Below are 12593 nucleotides of genomic sequence, written 5' to 3'. Positions count from 1 at the left end.
AAAGAGCCAGTAAAGTTTCGATAGACACCCACCAAGACCTAGAAGATAAAACTTCTCAGGAGGGTCTATCAACTCTTCATAGTTCTATGTTACAGAATCTATGGTTAGCAGAAACTATAAGAAAAAGGTCATTGGTGAGGGGCAAAAAATTTCACCATAAGCTCATTAGTGATGGTGAAAAGAGCCTTCGTCACCAAAAACTAAATGTCACCAAAGGTGGCGTCGCCAAAAGTATTTGTGTTATAGTGACATTCAAAGTCCGTCACCAATAATGATTTATAATGATGGATAGTGACCATAACCATTTCATATGAGCAATGTTGATGGACCATAGCCTTCGTCACCAAAGACTGAATGTCACCAAAGGTGGCGTCCCCAAAAGTATAGGTGTTGTAGTGACATTCAAAGTCTGTCACCAATAATGATTTATAATGACAGATAGGGACTGTCACCATTTCATATGAGCAATGGTGATGAACCATAGTCGCCGTCACCAAAAACTAAACATCACCAAAGGTGGCATCACCAAAGGCAGCGTCACCAAAAGTATAGGTGTTATGGTGACATTCAAGGTCCGTCATGAATATTGATTATAATGATGGATAGTGACTGTCACCATTTCATATGAACAACAATGATTTATTGTGATGGATTTTTCATGGCCATCACTATTAGTGCATATATATGGTGACATTCGTTGACCGTCACCAAAAGCCACATTGCCATAAGTATAGGTGTTGTGGTGACATTCAAGGTCCGTCACAAATAATGACTATAATGACGGACAACGACCATCATCATTTCATATCAACAACGACGATTTATTGTTTCGGAACTTTGAGGGTCGTCACTATTGATGTGTATATATGGTGGCGTTCATTGACCGTCACCATTTCATATTTTGGTGCTGGTCGAAAAATGTCACCAAAGCTCATTGGTGACGGTCAAAAGAGCCTCCGTCACTGAAACTTGATCATCATCATTCCATATGGATGTCAGGGCATGATGGAATTGAACCACCATCCTCCTGCTTGTAAAGAAGATGCTCTTCCAATGAGATAACACCCTTTAAAGAATTATACTTTTAAAAATTAGACCTTGAAACTTCATAAATTGTAAATTCTACAACTGTCAATAAATTAAAATCTCAGCAATATTTTACTAAACAACCAAAGAAACATCGAAGCTACAGATCCCTACCTAATGGTTATGGAAGTTATAAAAAGTGGGTAGAGGGAAAAATAATTATGTATAAGAGAATCAATATGTTCAGTTGAATACTCAATTAGAAGTGAAACTTTGAAGACATTTATAATCTATAAATTACCTATAGCTAGAAAATGCACCAAATATTGCAAAGGAAATGTCATAAGTGGATAGCATATGGAAGAAGCACATTGATGAAGACAGATGCAATATGTTATAGGTTGAGTGAAAGAAAAATCTCAATGTTGTTGTTTTTTGGTGTTTAGATATCTGAATGATATCTAAACTTCTATTCAAATGTAACATGGATCTCCGGAAACCATGAACAACATATGATAAAAAATATAATATATATATATATATATATCCCGTTTACATAAACCAACATGCAATTTGGAATTTCACAAGTTTGCACTCAAAACATGACAATAACCAACAAATAAAAGAAATTGACTTGGACAGAAAGCAATAGCTTCGTCTTCATTCTTGAGTTGCTTATGTTTATTTGAATTTGACTCATGACATTCTTTGTCTGACAAGGAATCAAAATCATCACTAGTATTAAATTCATCCAACATGGACTTTGAATATCTCAGTGACATATGTGTTTTTGCTGCCATGCCTGAAAGCCATGGAGTTTTCTTTCGATAGTAGAATAAGATGCATGTCTACGACTCAAAAACACATTCCTTATTAACCATTGTTACCTAATATAAACCAAAGAGACAACACAATATCAGGTTACACAAAATCCCCTACCGAAATATAATCATAACTTAGCAAAGAAGTCTAAAAGATGTTCCTAATTAATAAACTTTGTATTTGGAAATACTGTCTCTTTAGATTTAAAAAAGACTATATTGTACAACACTTCTGTCTATTCATCTAGGCAATTATATCATGGCAAATGTCACACAGTAGCAATCTACAATACCTAAAGTAAAAACACAAATTTGCTCAAGAAAATAGATTTAGAAAAGAGCTTTCAAAATTGTAAGTTTGTTATCAAAGCTTTAATTAATTTAACAACAAACTAGTTGGAGTTTGAAAATCAAAATCATTCATAGGAAATGAATAGGACAATGGCCAAGGTTGCTATTCATACGAATAAAGCTAGAGTCACTATTGCCATTGTAGATAACTGAAATTTGGGCAGTGGTCTAACATTTTCTTATTTGCCCAGAATACTCATCAATACCATAATTTTTTTCCACAGTCTATAGTGTCTCTAGATCGAGATTAGATAGCTTGTCATTCTCAAGTTTTACCTTTCAAGTACTGATTTTTGACTCACCCTTTAAAACACAATTCTACCACTCCATTTTATTTTGTTTTGTCAAGATAATTGGCAAGACATTCTCATCCTTTGTTTTACATCATCAATAACCATCCATTAATGATATAAAGAATAACGGATACACATCAAAGTCCAAAGATGTGCTTGCTATATACCTATGTTCTAGGACTCATCTTACCTTACCAGTGCAAAGAGCTCACCCTGAAAAAATAACATCCACATGGAATTTAAAAAACTTTTTAAATCAAGCTCCAAGTAAACCAATCAAAATATGAACATCCTTTTAATCAATAAAATCTTTGGCTTAAAATAAAAGTGGCCTAGATTTCAATGTTATATTAACCATGTCAGGTAACTAACATCAGGTGAGAAATACAAGCCATGCATATTGGATTAGTGAAACAATTGATCTCGTAAAGCTCAAAAATAAATGACTTAGAACAAAGACATGAGGTTTCCCTTTCAACCTTGTCGTTAAATAACTCTTCTTTATGTCACTTACCATCAAAAAAAATTAATACCAGGTTGAAGTGGTATTGTAACATTAACCTCTGATAGTTTGTGTCCATGACTACTTCTCAAGATCTGCTCCATTACCAGCATTTGGGGCTAGATAAGATACATGCAAAAACCATCAACATGAAAATGAAATCTACATCCTTGTAAAAAATGGGAGGAAACAAATATCCACAAATTGAAATAAATTGTAGGATACCTCATTCCTCCAACATGATTATCTTTTCATGAACAATAAATAAATAAATCAGGAGAAATATAATTTTTGCCACATTTTGACAATGAAATCTTTTGCATATTCTATGAACAATTGATAAAAAAAAATCACCAAAAGCTTGTCAGCATCAGCGTTATAGTAAAGCATAAAGGAACCGCTCCAACACATTTAGGAAAAGGACACCTCGAGGAGAAGAATATTTGATATTATTCATTTACGATTTCTCCAGGTTTGTCTGGTTAGGACTTATGAAGCACAAAGATGAAGCATTCGAAAAATTCAAATCCTTCAAAGCCTTGGCAGAAAATGAATCAGGAAAGAAAATTAAGTGCCTCAGATCTGACAGAGGTGGGGAGTTTACTTCAAATGAATTCTTCGATTTCTGTGAAGAACATGGGATAAGAAGAGAATTCTCTACAGCTAGAACTCCTCAGCAAAATGGAGTTGTGGAAAGAATGAACAGAACAATCCAACAAATGGCTCGTGCTATGCTTGATGAGTCAGGTACTCCCGCAACTTTCTGGGGTGAAGCTGCACATGCTGCGGTTATTATTCTCAACAAAACAAATGTCCGAGTAAATAGCACTCAAACTCCTCATGAGCTCTGGTGTGGTAAGACTCCTTCAGTGAACCACTTCAAAATCTTTGAGAGCAAATGTTATATTAAGAATACTGATGAGCAACTTGGCAAACTTGAACCAAGAGCAGATGAAGGCATTCTTCTTGGTTATTCTCCACATAGCAAAGCATACAAGTGCTACAATAAAAGACTTGGTAGAATTGTTGACAACATTGATGTAGTGGTTGATGAGAAGGGATATATTCCTAGGCAAGTTCATCATGAAGACATTGAAGAAGATGAAGGCTATTCTCAAAGGCAGAATGATGAAGAAGAAGAACCTCAAGAAGAAGAAGAACCTCAAGAAGAACCAGAGGAGCAGACAAGAATAGAAGAAAAGACTCCATCCAGATATGTTCAAAAGAATCATCCAGAATCTCAGATTGTGGGGCAGAAAGAAGCAGGAATACAAACAAGAAGAAGAATTGCAGAAGCATCAAGCTATTTGGCATTACTCTCTTCCACTGAACCAAAAAATGTGAAAGAGGCATGCAAAGATGAATGCTGGGTCAAAGCAATGGATGAAGAACTTGAACAGATCGAAAAGAACAATACTTGGGAATTGGTTCCTAGACCAAAAGATAAAAATGTCATAGGGACTAAATGGGTCTTCAAAAATAAATTGAATGAAAATGGAGAAGTAATTAGAAACAAGGCCAGACTTGTTTGTAAAGGGTATGCGCGGCAAGAAGGAATAGATTTTGAAGAGACCTTTGCTCCTGTTGCAAGACTTGAGGCCATCCGAATGTTCCTTGCTCTCTCAAGCTCTCAAAACTTCAAGGTATTCCAAATGGACGTAAAATCAGCCTTTCTGAATGGAGACTTAGAAGAAGAAGTATATATTGAGCAGCCAGATGGTTTCATTCTTGGGAATGATCCAAACCTTGTATGTAGATTGAAAAAGGCTCTCTATGGTCTCAAACAAGCTCCAAGGGCTTGGTACTATTGATTGGACAAATATCTTCACCAACAAGGTTTTTCAAAAGGATCAGCAGATAGCAATCTCTATATGAAAGTTGAAAATAACAAATTGCTAATACTTGTTGTGTATGTAGATGATATTATCTTTGGCAGCAATGAAGAGGCTATGAGTCAGAACTTTGCCTTGGTTAGGCAGAAAGAATTTGAAATGTCATTGCTTGGAGAATTGACATAATTTCTTGGATTGCAAATTCAACAAAATGAAGGAGGTATTTTCTTGTCTCAAACCAAGTACCTCAAGCATATCTTGAAGAAGTATGGCATGGAAGATTCAAAGCCAGTATGTACACCCATGGTTACAGGATGCAGCCTCAGTACAAATGATGAATCAGCAGCAGTTCATCAACCAACTTATAGATCCATGATTGGGAGTTTGCTTTATTTGATAGGTACCCGACCAGATATTATGCATGCAGTAGGAATTGTTGGAAGATTTCAAGCCAATCCAAAGGAAACTCATCTTCAGGCAGTCAAAAGAATCTTCAAGTATCTTCAAGGGACCCAAAACTATGGCTTATGGTATCCTAGAGATACAGATCTCACTCTTCATGCTTACACAGATGCAGATTGGGCCGGAAGTGTAGATGATAGGAAGAGCACAAGTGGTGGTGCTTTCTTCATGGGTTCCATATTAGTATCTTGGTTCAACAAGAAACATAGTTCGATTGCTTTATCTACAGCTGAAGCAGAATATGTGGCTGCGGCATCTTGTTGCACACAACTTCTTTGGATGATGCAGACCTTGCAGGATTTTCAAATCACTTGCACTCCACCAGTCTCTATCTTATGTGATAATACAAGTGCAATCAACATTTCAAAGAATCCAGTCATGCATTCAAAGACCAAGCACATACCAATCAAGTACCATTTTCTTCGGGAACAAGTGCTTGAGCAGAAGGTCAAGTTGGAGTATGTTCCTTCTAAGGAACAAGTTGCTGATATTCTCACAAAACCACTACCCAGGGAAACTTTTGAATATCACAGACAAAAGCTGGGAGTAATTGATGCTTCATCCTGCTGTTGAAGCTTGTCTGTTCTATAGAAAATTTGGTATACGTGAGTTGCGTAATGGATATCCACGTATATACGCCGATTTATTCAAGGAAAGTCGTGTGTATGGTGTACGCGTGTTGCAGAAATTATATCCGCGTACATACGCCATTTTATGCAGGAGAAGTCGCGTATATGGAGTTCTGAACAGCAAGGGCAGACTCTGGTTGGAGAAGGTCTGAGATGGGTATGCCAGAATTCTTCAGGCACAGTTTCAGGGGGTGCAGCAGGCACAGGTTCAGGGGGAGCAGCTTAAAGTCTCATAAAGCATTGTTGGCATTTAGATGCTTTTGGTCCTGTTTCACAACTGTTGTTAGTTTCAGGAGAAGGAGCTCAGAAGGAAATCTTAGCTGCTGATATAAAAGATGTTTATCAGATGCTGCTGGTGTCTTTCATAAGTCTTGGTCTAGATTTTTTCGTCTCTATGTCATGTACCTCTTTTGTGATATCTCTTTATGGTGTCAAGGTCATGTAACGGCCTATGTTGGTTTCCCCACTATGCCTGGGATGAATATTGGTTATTATATGTAAATTTCTGATGTATCCCCTCTTGGTTGGGAGTATGGATGTATGTATTGAGTCTTTTGGTGATAGGAAGGTCCTTTATGATGTACAAGTCTTGGTTCTTTTGAAGAACATCTTTTGCAGGTCTTGCCTACAGTCAGAGGGAGCATGTTTCAGCACAGCCAAGCAAAGATATCAGCATGTACTCAGGGGGAGCACAGCCCTTTGCCCTTGATGACAAAGGGGGAGAGTGATTTGATTTGGTGTTGTTGCCATCAAGTCCAAAGGGGGAGATTGTTGGCATTATGAGACAAGTATTGTCCTTGATGGAAAATCACACTGATGACAAATCATAGTGCAGAAGGATAGCAGCAAGGAATTGATGATCAGTCTACAAGTATGAAGAAAAATATATACACGCTGGTTCGCTATATACCAAGTCGCGTGTACACGCTGGTTGGCTTCAGTAAAAGCGCGTGTATGTGGAAAACTTATCTTTGGTCCATGGCGGTTATTCCTTGGAAGTTGTGCCTATGGTTTTGGACCTTGGTGTCTCGACGGACGTGTTGATCCCTAGTTTTTGAAATTGATGGTATTGGATTTCTATGGTTTTGGCTCTTGGTATTGAACAAGGCCTAAGGCTATATAAGGAGAAGTAAATCATTAGGCAAGTGTATCTGATATGTCTTGAAACATCTGAGGAAGTATTAGATCCAGTATGCAGGTTATGGGTTGATGATGCATTGCTTGATCTGAGCTAAGGAGAGATCTCACCGGTTGGTGAAGAACAAGATCTAAGGAGAAATCGGGATCAAATGGTTTGAAAAGCTCTATTATGATATGGTTGATTATGCGTATTTCTAGATCTACATACTGATGCAATGTTATGTTCTGGGTCTAACTGATGTCTGGTACAGCTGCAAGTTAAGAGAATTTATTTTTAGATCTGTACGCAGGTTGTCTTCGGTAAAAGCGCGTGTATACACGGGTTGCTCTCATTGAAGTAGCGTATATATTTTGAAGCATGATTTTTGGGTTTGCAGTTGGGTCTGACTGATATTACAGAGTTCTGTAGTCTGCTCTGTGTTTTGGTGACAGGTGTTGACAGGGTTTCAGTGGTTCAGTGATTCAAAGATTGATGATGCTAGTATTGGTTGTTTTATGCTTCAATGATTTGTGAATGAATCATAGTCTTCAGATTGTAATGTTGTGCTTCAGGAATATCCAGTCTGAAAATTGATGAAAAGTGGTACCTGAAGGAAAGAAGATTGTAGGCCAGCACCTACGTACTAGTATCTTAGCCAGTACAAGAGCAAAGGGGGTTGGAGCTCCCTTCCAAGGAAGTTTGGAGAACGAGAGAAGGTTGAAGCCTTCTGCAGGTTGTAGCCTGCGTACTGGTATAAGGCTGCACCAGTACAAAAGATTGTAAACTGAAGTTCTTATTAAAGAAAGATAGAGACGACTTGCAGCAGGTGGTTTTCACCCACATTAGGTTTCCACCTTATATCATGGTGTTCATGTGTGTGGCTTTTGTGTGATGATCTGTTCTGTTATACTGCATCTGTTTACTCTTAATATGGTGAATAATGACCTGATGCACTTAACTGAAGATAAACTAACTGAATTATAAGTTTTCTGGTTATACGTTGTTTTCTTTAGACACAGTAGTGTGTACACGCTGGTTCACTTAACTGAAGTAGCGTATATGTTTCTGAGCATTGAAAAAGTTTTATTGATCTGATAATACTGATTCACCCCCCCCTCTCAGTATTATTTCCAACAATTGGTATCAGAGCAGGTCCTTCAGAGAAGCTTGATCGCTTGAAGGTAGATCGTTCATCATGAGCAACTACGAGAGAGAAGCATCAATCAGGCCACCGGTTTTTGATGGGACAAACTTCAATTATTGGAAGGTAAGAGTTACTGCCTATCTTAAATCTCTTGGTACAGAAGTTTGGGACATCGTAGAAACAGGCTACGCTTTTCCTTCAGCTACTCCTACAGATGCAGTTGAGAAAAAGAAGTATGAAACAAATGCGAAAGCAGTCAGTACCCTATTAGGATGTATATCCCAAATTGAATTCATGAAGGTAATGCACTACAAATCCGCAAAAGAGATATGGGACAAAATTGTCACGAGCTATGAAGGAGATGAACAGGTAAAGCGTGCTAAACTTCAAACTCTCAGGATTCAGTATGAGACTCTCAAGATGTATAATGATGAAAGTGTGGCTAACTATTTTCTTTGGGTAGATGAGATTGTTAATTGTATGAAAAATTTGGGTGAAGAAATAAAAGAGGCTATAGTGGTTGAAAAGGTTCTAAGATCATTGTCCCCCAAGTTTGAATCTAAAGTATCTGCAATAGAAGAAAAGGAAAATCTACGAATTCTTACTATGTCTCAGCTACATGGAATTCTAACTGCTTATGAAATGAGAAAGGGAGGTCCATCAGACAGAAGAGAAGCTGCTTTCAAGGCATCAGGCAAAGAAGATTATTATGAAGCAAGCCACGTCCCAGAAGAAGAATCAAATTTTGTCAGAAATCTTCAAAGGGGTTCTGGAAGGTTCAGAGGTAAGTTACCTTTTAAATGCTTTGCTTGTGGAAGAGTAGGTCATTATGCTACAAAATGTCCTTATAAGGATAAAGGAAAGGAACCTGCTAGATGGAACAAGAAACAGAGTGCAAATAAGAAAAGCTACTACACTCATGAAGATAGTGATGGTCTATCGAATAGTGATGAAGATGAACGAGGTAATGAATATAAGTTGTTAATGGCATTTGAAGATGATGATTATATGGATGCTATAGATGTGGATAACCTTTATGATGAAATTACTAGACTCAAGAGATGTATAGAAGAAAAGAATATGATCATTGATACTCTACAATTTCAAATTGATGAAAAGGAAAAACATCTTGAAAAACTAGAAGGTGAAATTGTTGGTCTTAGAAAAGAGATTGAGAAAACAAAAGCTATTAATCTTAAATTTGTTAAAGGATCTGAAACCTTGGATGAGATTATCAATGTGCAGCGATCTCCTCTGATCAAGACAGGTCTTGGATATAATGGAGAAACATCTCAAGCCTCTACCTCTAAAAGTTATCTTGATGCAGCAAGGAGAAGTGAGCAAAGGCCAAATAAAAGTAATCAGGTGAATCAGGGACAGTTTATCTCAAGAACAAATAAAGACCATCAAGAAATTTGGGGACAAACTGCCTTAAGGACAAACAGAAGCTACAATCAGCCACAGGTAAAATCTTCCCAATTTGCTCCAAGAATAAATAGAAGCTACAATCGGTTGGATGATAGATCTGATTATCGCAGAGGTTTCTTTAATGGCCAATGCTTTTCTTGCCATAACTTCGGTCACAAAGCAGCTCAATGTGTTGCCTACAAGACAATCATGACTAGAGAAGCTCAAAAGCAAGGGAGAATGACTGAAACTATGAAAAGGACTTATAACAACTTTTCGGTTCTTGAAAATGAAGTTGAATGCTCTATTTGTAATAACTTTGGTCATGAAGACTCTGAATGCAGGAGCAGGTTCTGGAAGAGAATTCAGAAGGAGCAAAACTCAATTGTCAGAACATGGAGAATAAAGGAACCACAACCAGAAAGATGTGGGATAGCCTTTTATGCAGAAGGTCAAGAAAGTCTATGGTACATTGACAGTGGATGTTCGAAGCATATGACAGGGGACAAAGAAAAGCTTGAGTCATATACCGCATTAGAAAAGGGGAAGAAAGTTTCTTTTGGAAACGATATCTCTGCAGCCATAAAAGGAAAAGGTGTTGCTCCATTGAAAGAGAAGGTCAAAGCTGGAAATGTTTTGTATGTTGATGGATTGAAGCATAATCTTCTGAGTGTCAGTCAGATGTGCGATCAAGGAACAGAGGTAATATTTAGATCAAATGGATGTTGTGTTCGTGATCTTGATACAGGCAAAACAGTGATCAAAGGAAGAAGGACTCCGAATAATCTATACATATTTGAAGAAAGACCACAACAATGCTATTTGAGCAAGGATGATGAACACTGGCTATGGAATAGGAGGTTGGGGCATCTAAGTTTTTCACAAATAAGGAAAGCATGCAAATATCAGGCAGTTCGCGGTCTTCCAGATATCAAAATTCCAGACAACACTATATGCAAATCTTGTCAGTTTGGAAAGCAAACCAGAACTAACTTTCCAGAGAAGGAAGGATCAGCTAGCATACCTCTTGAGCTAGTCCATACAGATGTATGTGGTCCATTTAGGAAAAGGACACCTCGAGGAGAAGAATATTTGATATTATTCATTTACGATTTCTCCAGGTTTGTCTGGTTAGGACTTATGAAGCACAAAGATGAAGCATTCGAAAAATTCAAATCCTTCAAAGCCTTGGCAGAAAATGAATCAGGACACAAAATTAAGTGCCTCAGATCTGACAGAGGTGGGGAGTTTACTTCAAATGAATTCTTCGATTTCTGTGAAGAACATGGGATAAGAAGAGAATTCTCTACAGCTAGAACTCCTCAGCAAAATGGAGTTGTGGAAAGAATGAACAGAACAATCCAACAAATGGCTCGTGCTATGCTTGATGAGTCAGGTACTCCCGCAACTTTCTGGGGTGAAGCTGCACATGCTGCGGTTATTATTCTCAACAAAACAAATGTCCGAGTAAATAGCACTCAAACTCCTCATGAGCTCTGGTGTGGTAAGACTCCTTCGGTGAACCACTTCAAAATCTTTGGGAGCAAATGTTATATTAAGAATACTGGTGAGCAACTTGGCAAACTTGAACCAAGAGCAGATGAAGGCATTCTTCTTGGTTATTCTCCACATAGCAAAGCATACAAGTGCTACAATAAAAGACTTGGCAGAATTGTTGACAGCATTGATGTAGTGGTTGATGAGAAGGGATATATTCCTAGGCAAGTTCATCATGAAGACATTGAAGAAGATGAAGGCTATTCTCAAAGGCAGAATGATGAAGAAGAAGAACCTCAAGAAGAAGAAGAACCTCAAGAAGAACCAGAGGAGCAGACAAGAATAGAATAAAAGACTCCATCCAGATATGTTCAAAAGAATCATCCAGAATCTCAGATTGTGGGGCAGAAAGAAGCAGGAATACAAACAAGAAGAAGAATTGCAGAAGCATCAAGCTATTTGGCATTACTCTCTTCCACTGAACCACAAAATGTGAAAGAGGCATGCAAAGATGAATGCTGGGTCAAAGCAATGGATGAAGAACTTGAACAGATCGAAAAGAACAATACTTGGGAATTGGTTCCTAGACCAAAAGATAAAAATGTCATAAGGAATAAATGGGTCTTCAAAAATAAATTGAATGAAAATGGAGAAGTAATTAGAAACAAGGCCAGACTTGTTTGTAAAGGGTATGCGCGGCAAGAAGGAATAGATTTTGAAGAGACCTTTGCTCCTGTTGCAAGACTTGAGGCCATCCGAATGTTCCTTGCTCTCTCAAGCTCTCAAAACTTCAAGGTATTCCAAATGGACGTAAAATCAGCCTTTCTGAATGGAGACTTAGAAGAAGAAGTATATATTGAGCAGCCAGATGGTTTCATTCTTGGGAATGATCCAAACCTTGTATGCAGATTGAAAAAGTCTCTCTATGGTCTCAAACAAGATCCAAGGGCTTGGTACTATCGATTGGACAAATATCTTCACCAACAAGGTTTTTCAAAAGGATCAGCAGATAGCAATCTCTATATGAAAGTTGAAAATAACAAATTGCTAATACTTGTTGTGTATGTAGATGATATTATCTTTGGCAGCAATGAAGAGGCTATGAGTCAGAACATTTCCTTGGTTATGCAGAAAGAATTTGAAATGTCATTGCTTGGAGAATTGACATACTTTCTTGGATTGCAAATTCAACAAAATGAAGGAGGTATTTTCTTGTCTCAAACCAAGTACCTCAAGCAGATCTTGAAGAAGTGTGGCATGGAAGATTCAAAGCCAGTATGTACACCCATGGTTACAGGATGCAGCCTCAGTGCAAATGATGAATCAGCAGCAGTTCATCAACCAACTTATAGATCCATGATTGGGAGTTTGCTTTATTTGACAGGTACCCGACCAGATATTATGCATGCAGTAGGAATTGTTGGAATATTTCAAGCCAACCCAAAGGAAACTCATCTTCAGGCAGTCAAAATAATCTTCAAGTATCTTCAAGGGACCCAAAACTATGGC

The sequence above is a fragment of the Pinus tabuliformis genome, chromosome 6 (assembly GCF_031772625.1).
Source record: "Pinus tabuliformis cultivar Carrire ecotype Pingquan chromosome 6, CPIR1, whole genome shotgun sequence".
NCBI lineage: Eukaryota > Viridiplantae > Streptophyta > Pinopsida > Pinales > Pinaceae > Pinus > Pinus tabuliformis.
This window is presented reverse-complemented; position numbering follows the sequence as displayed.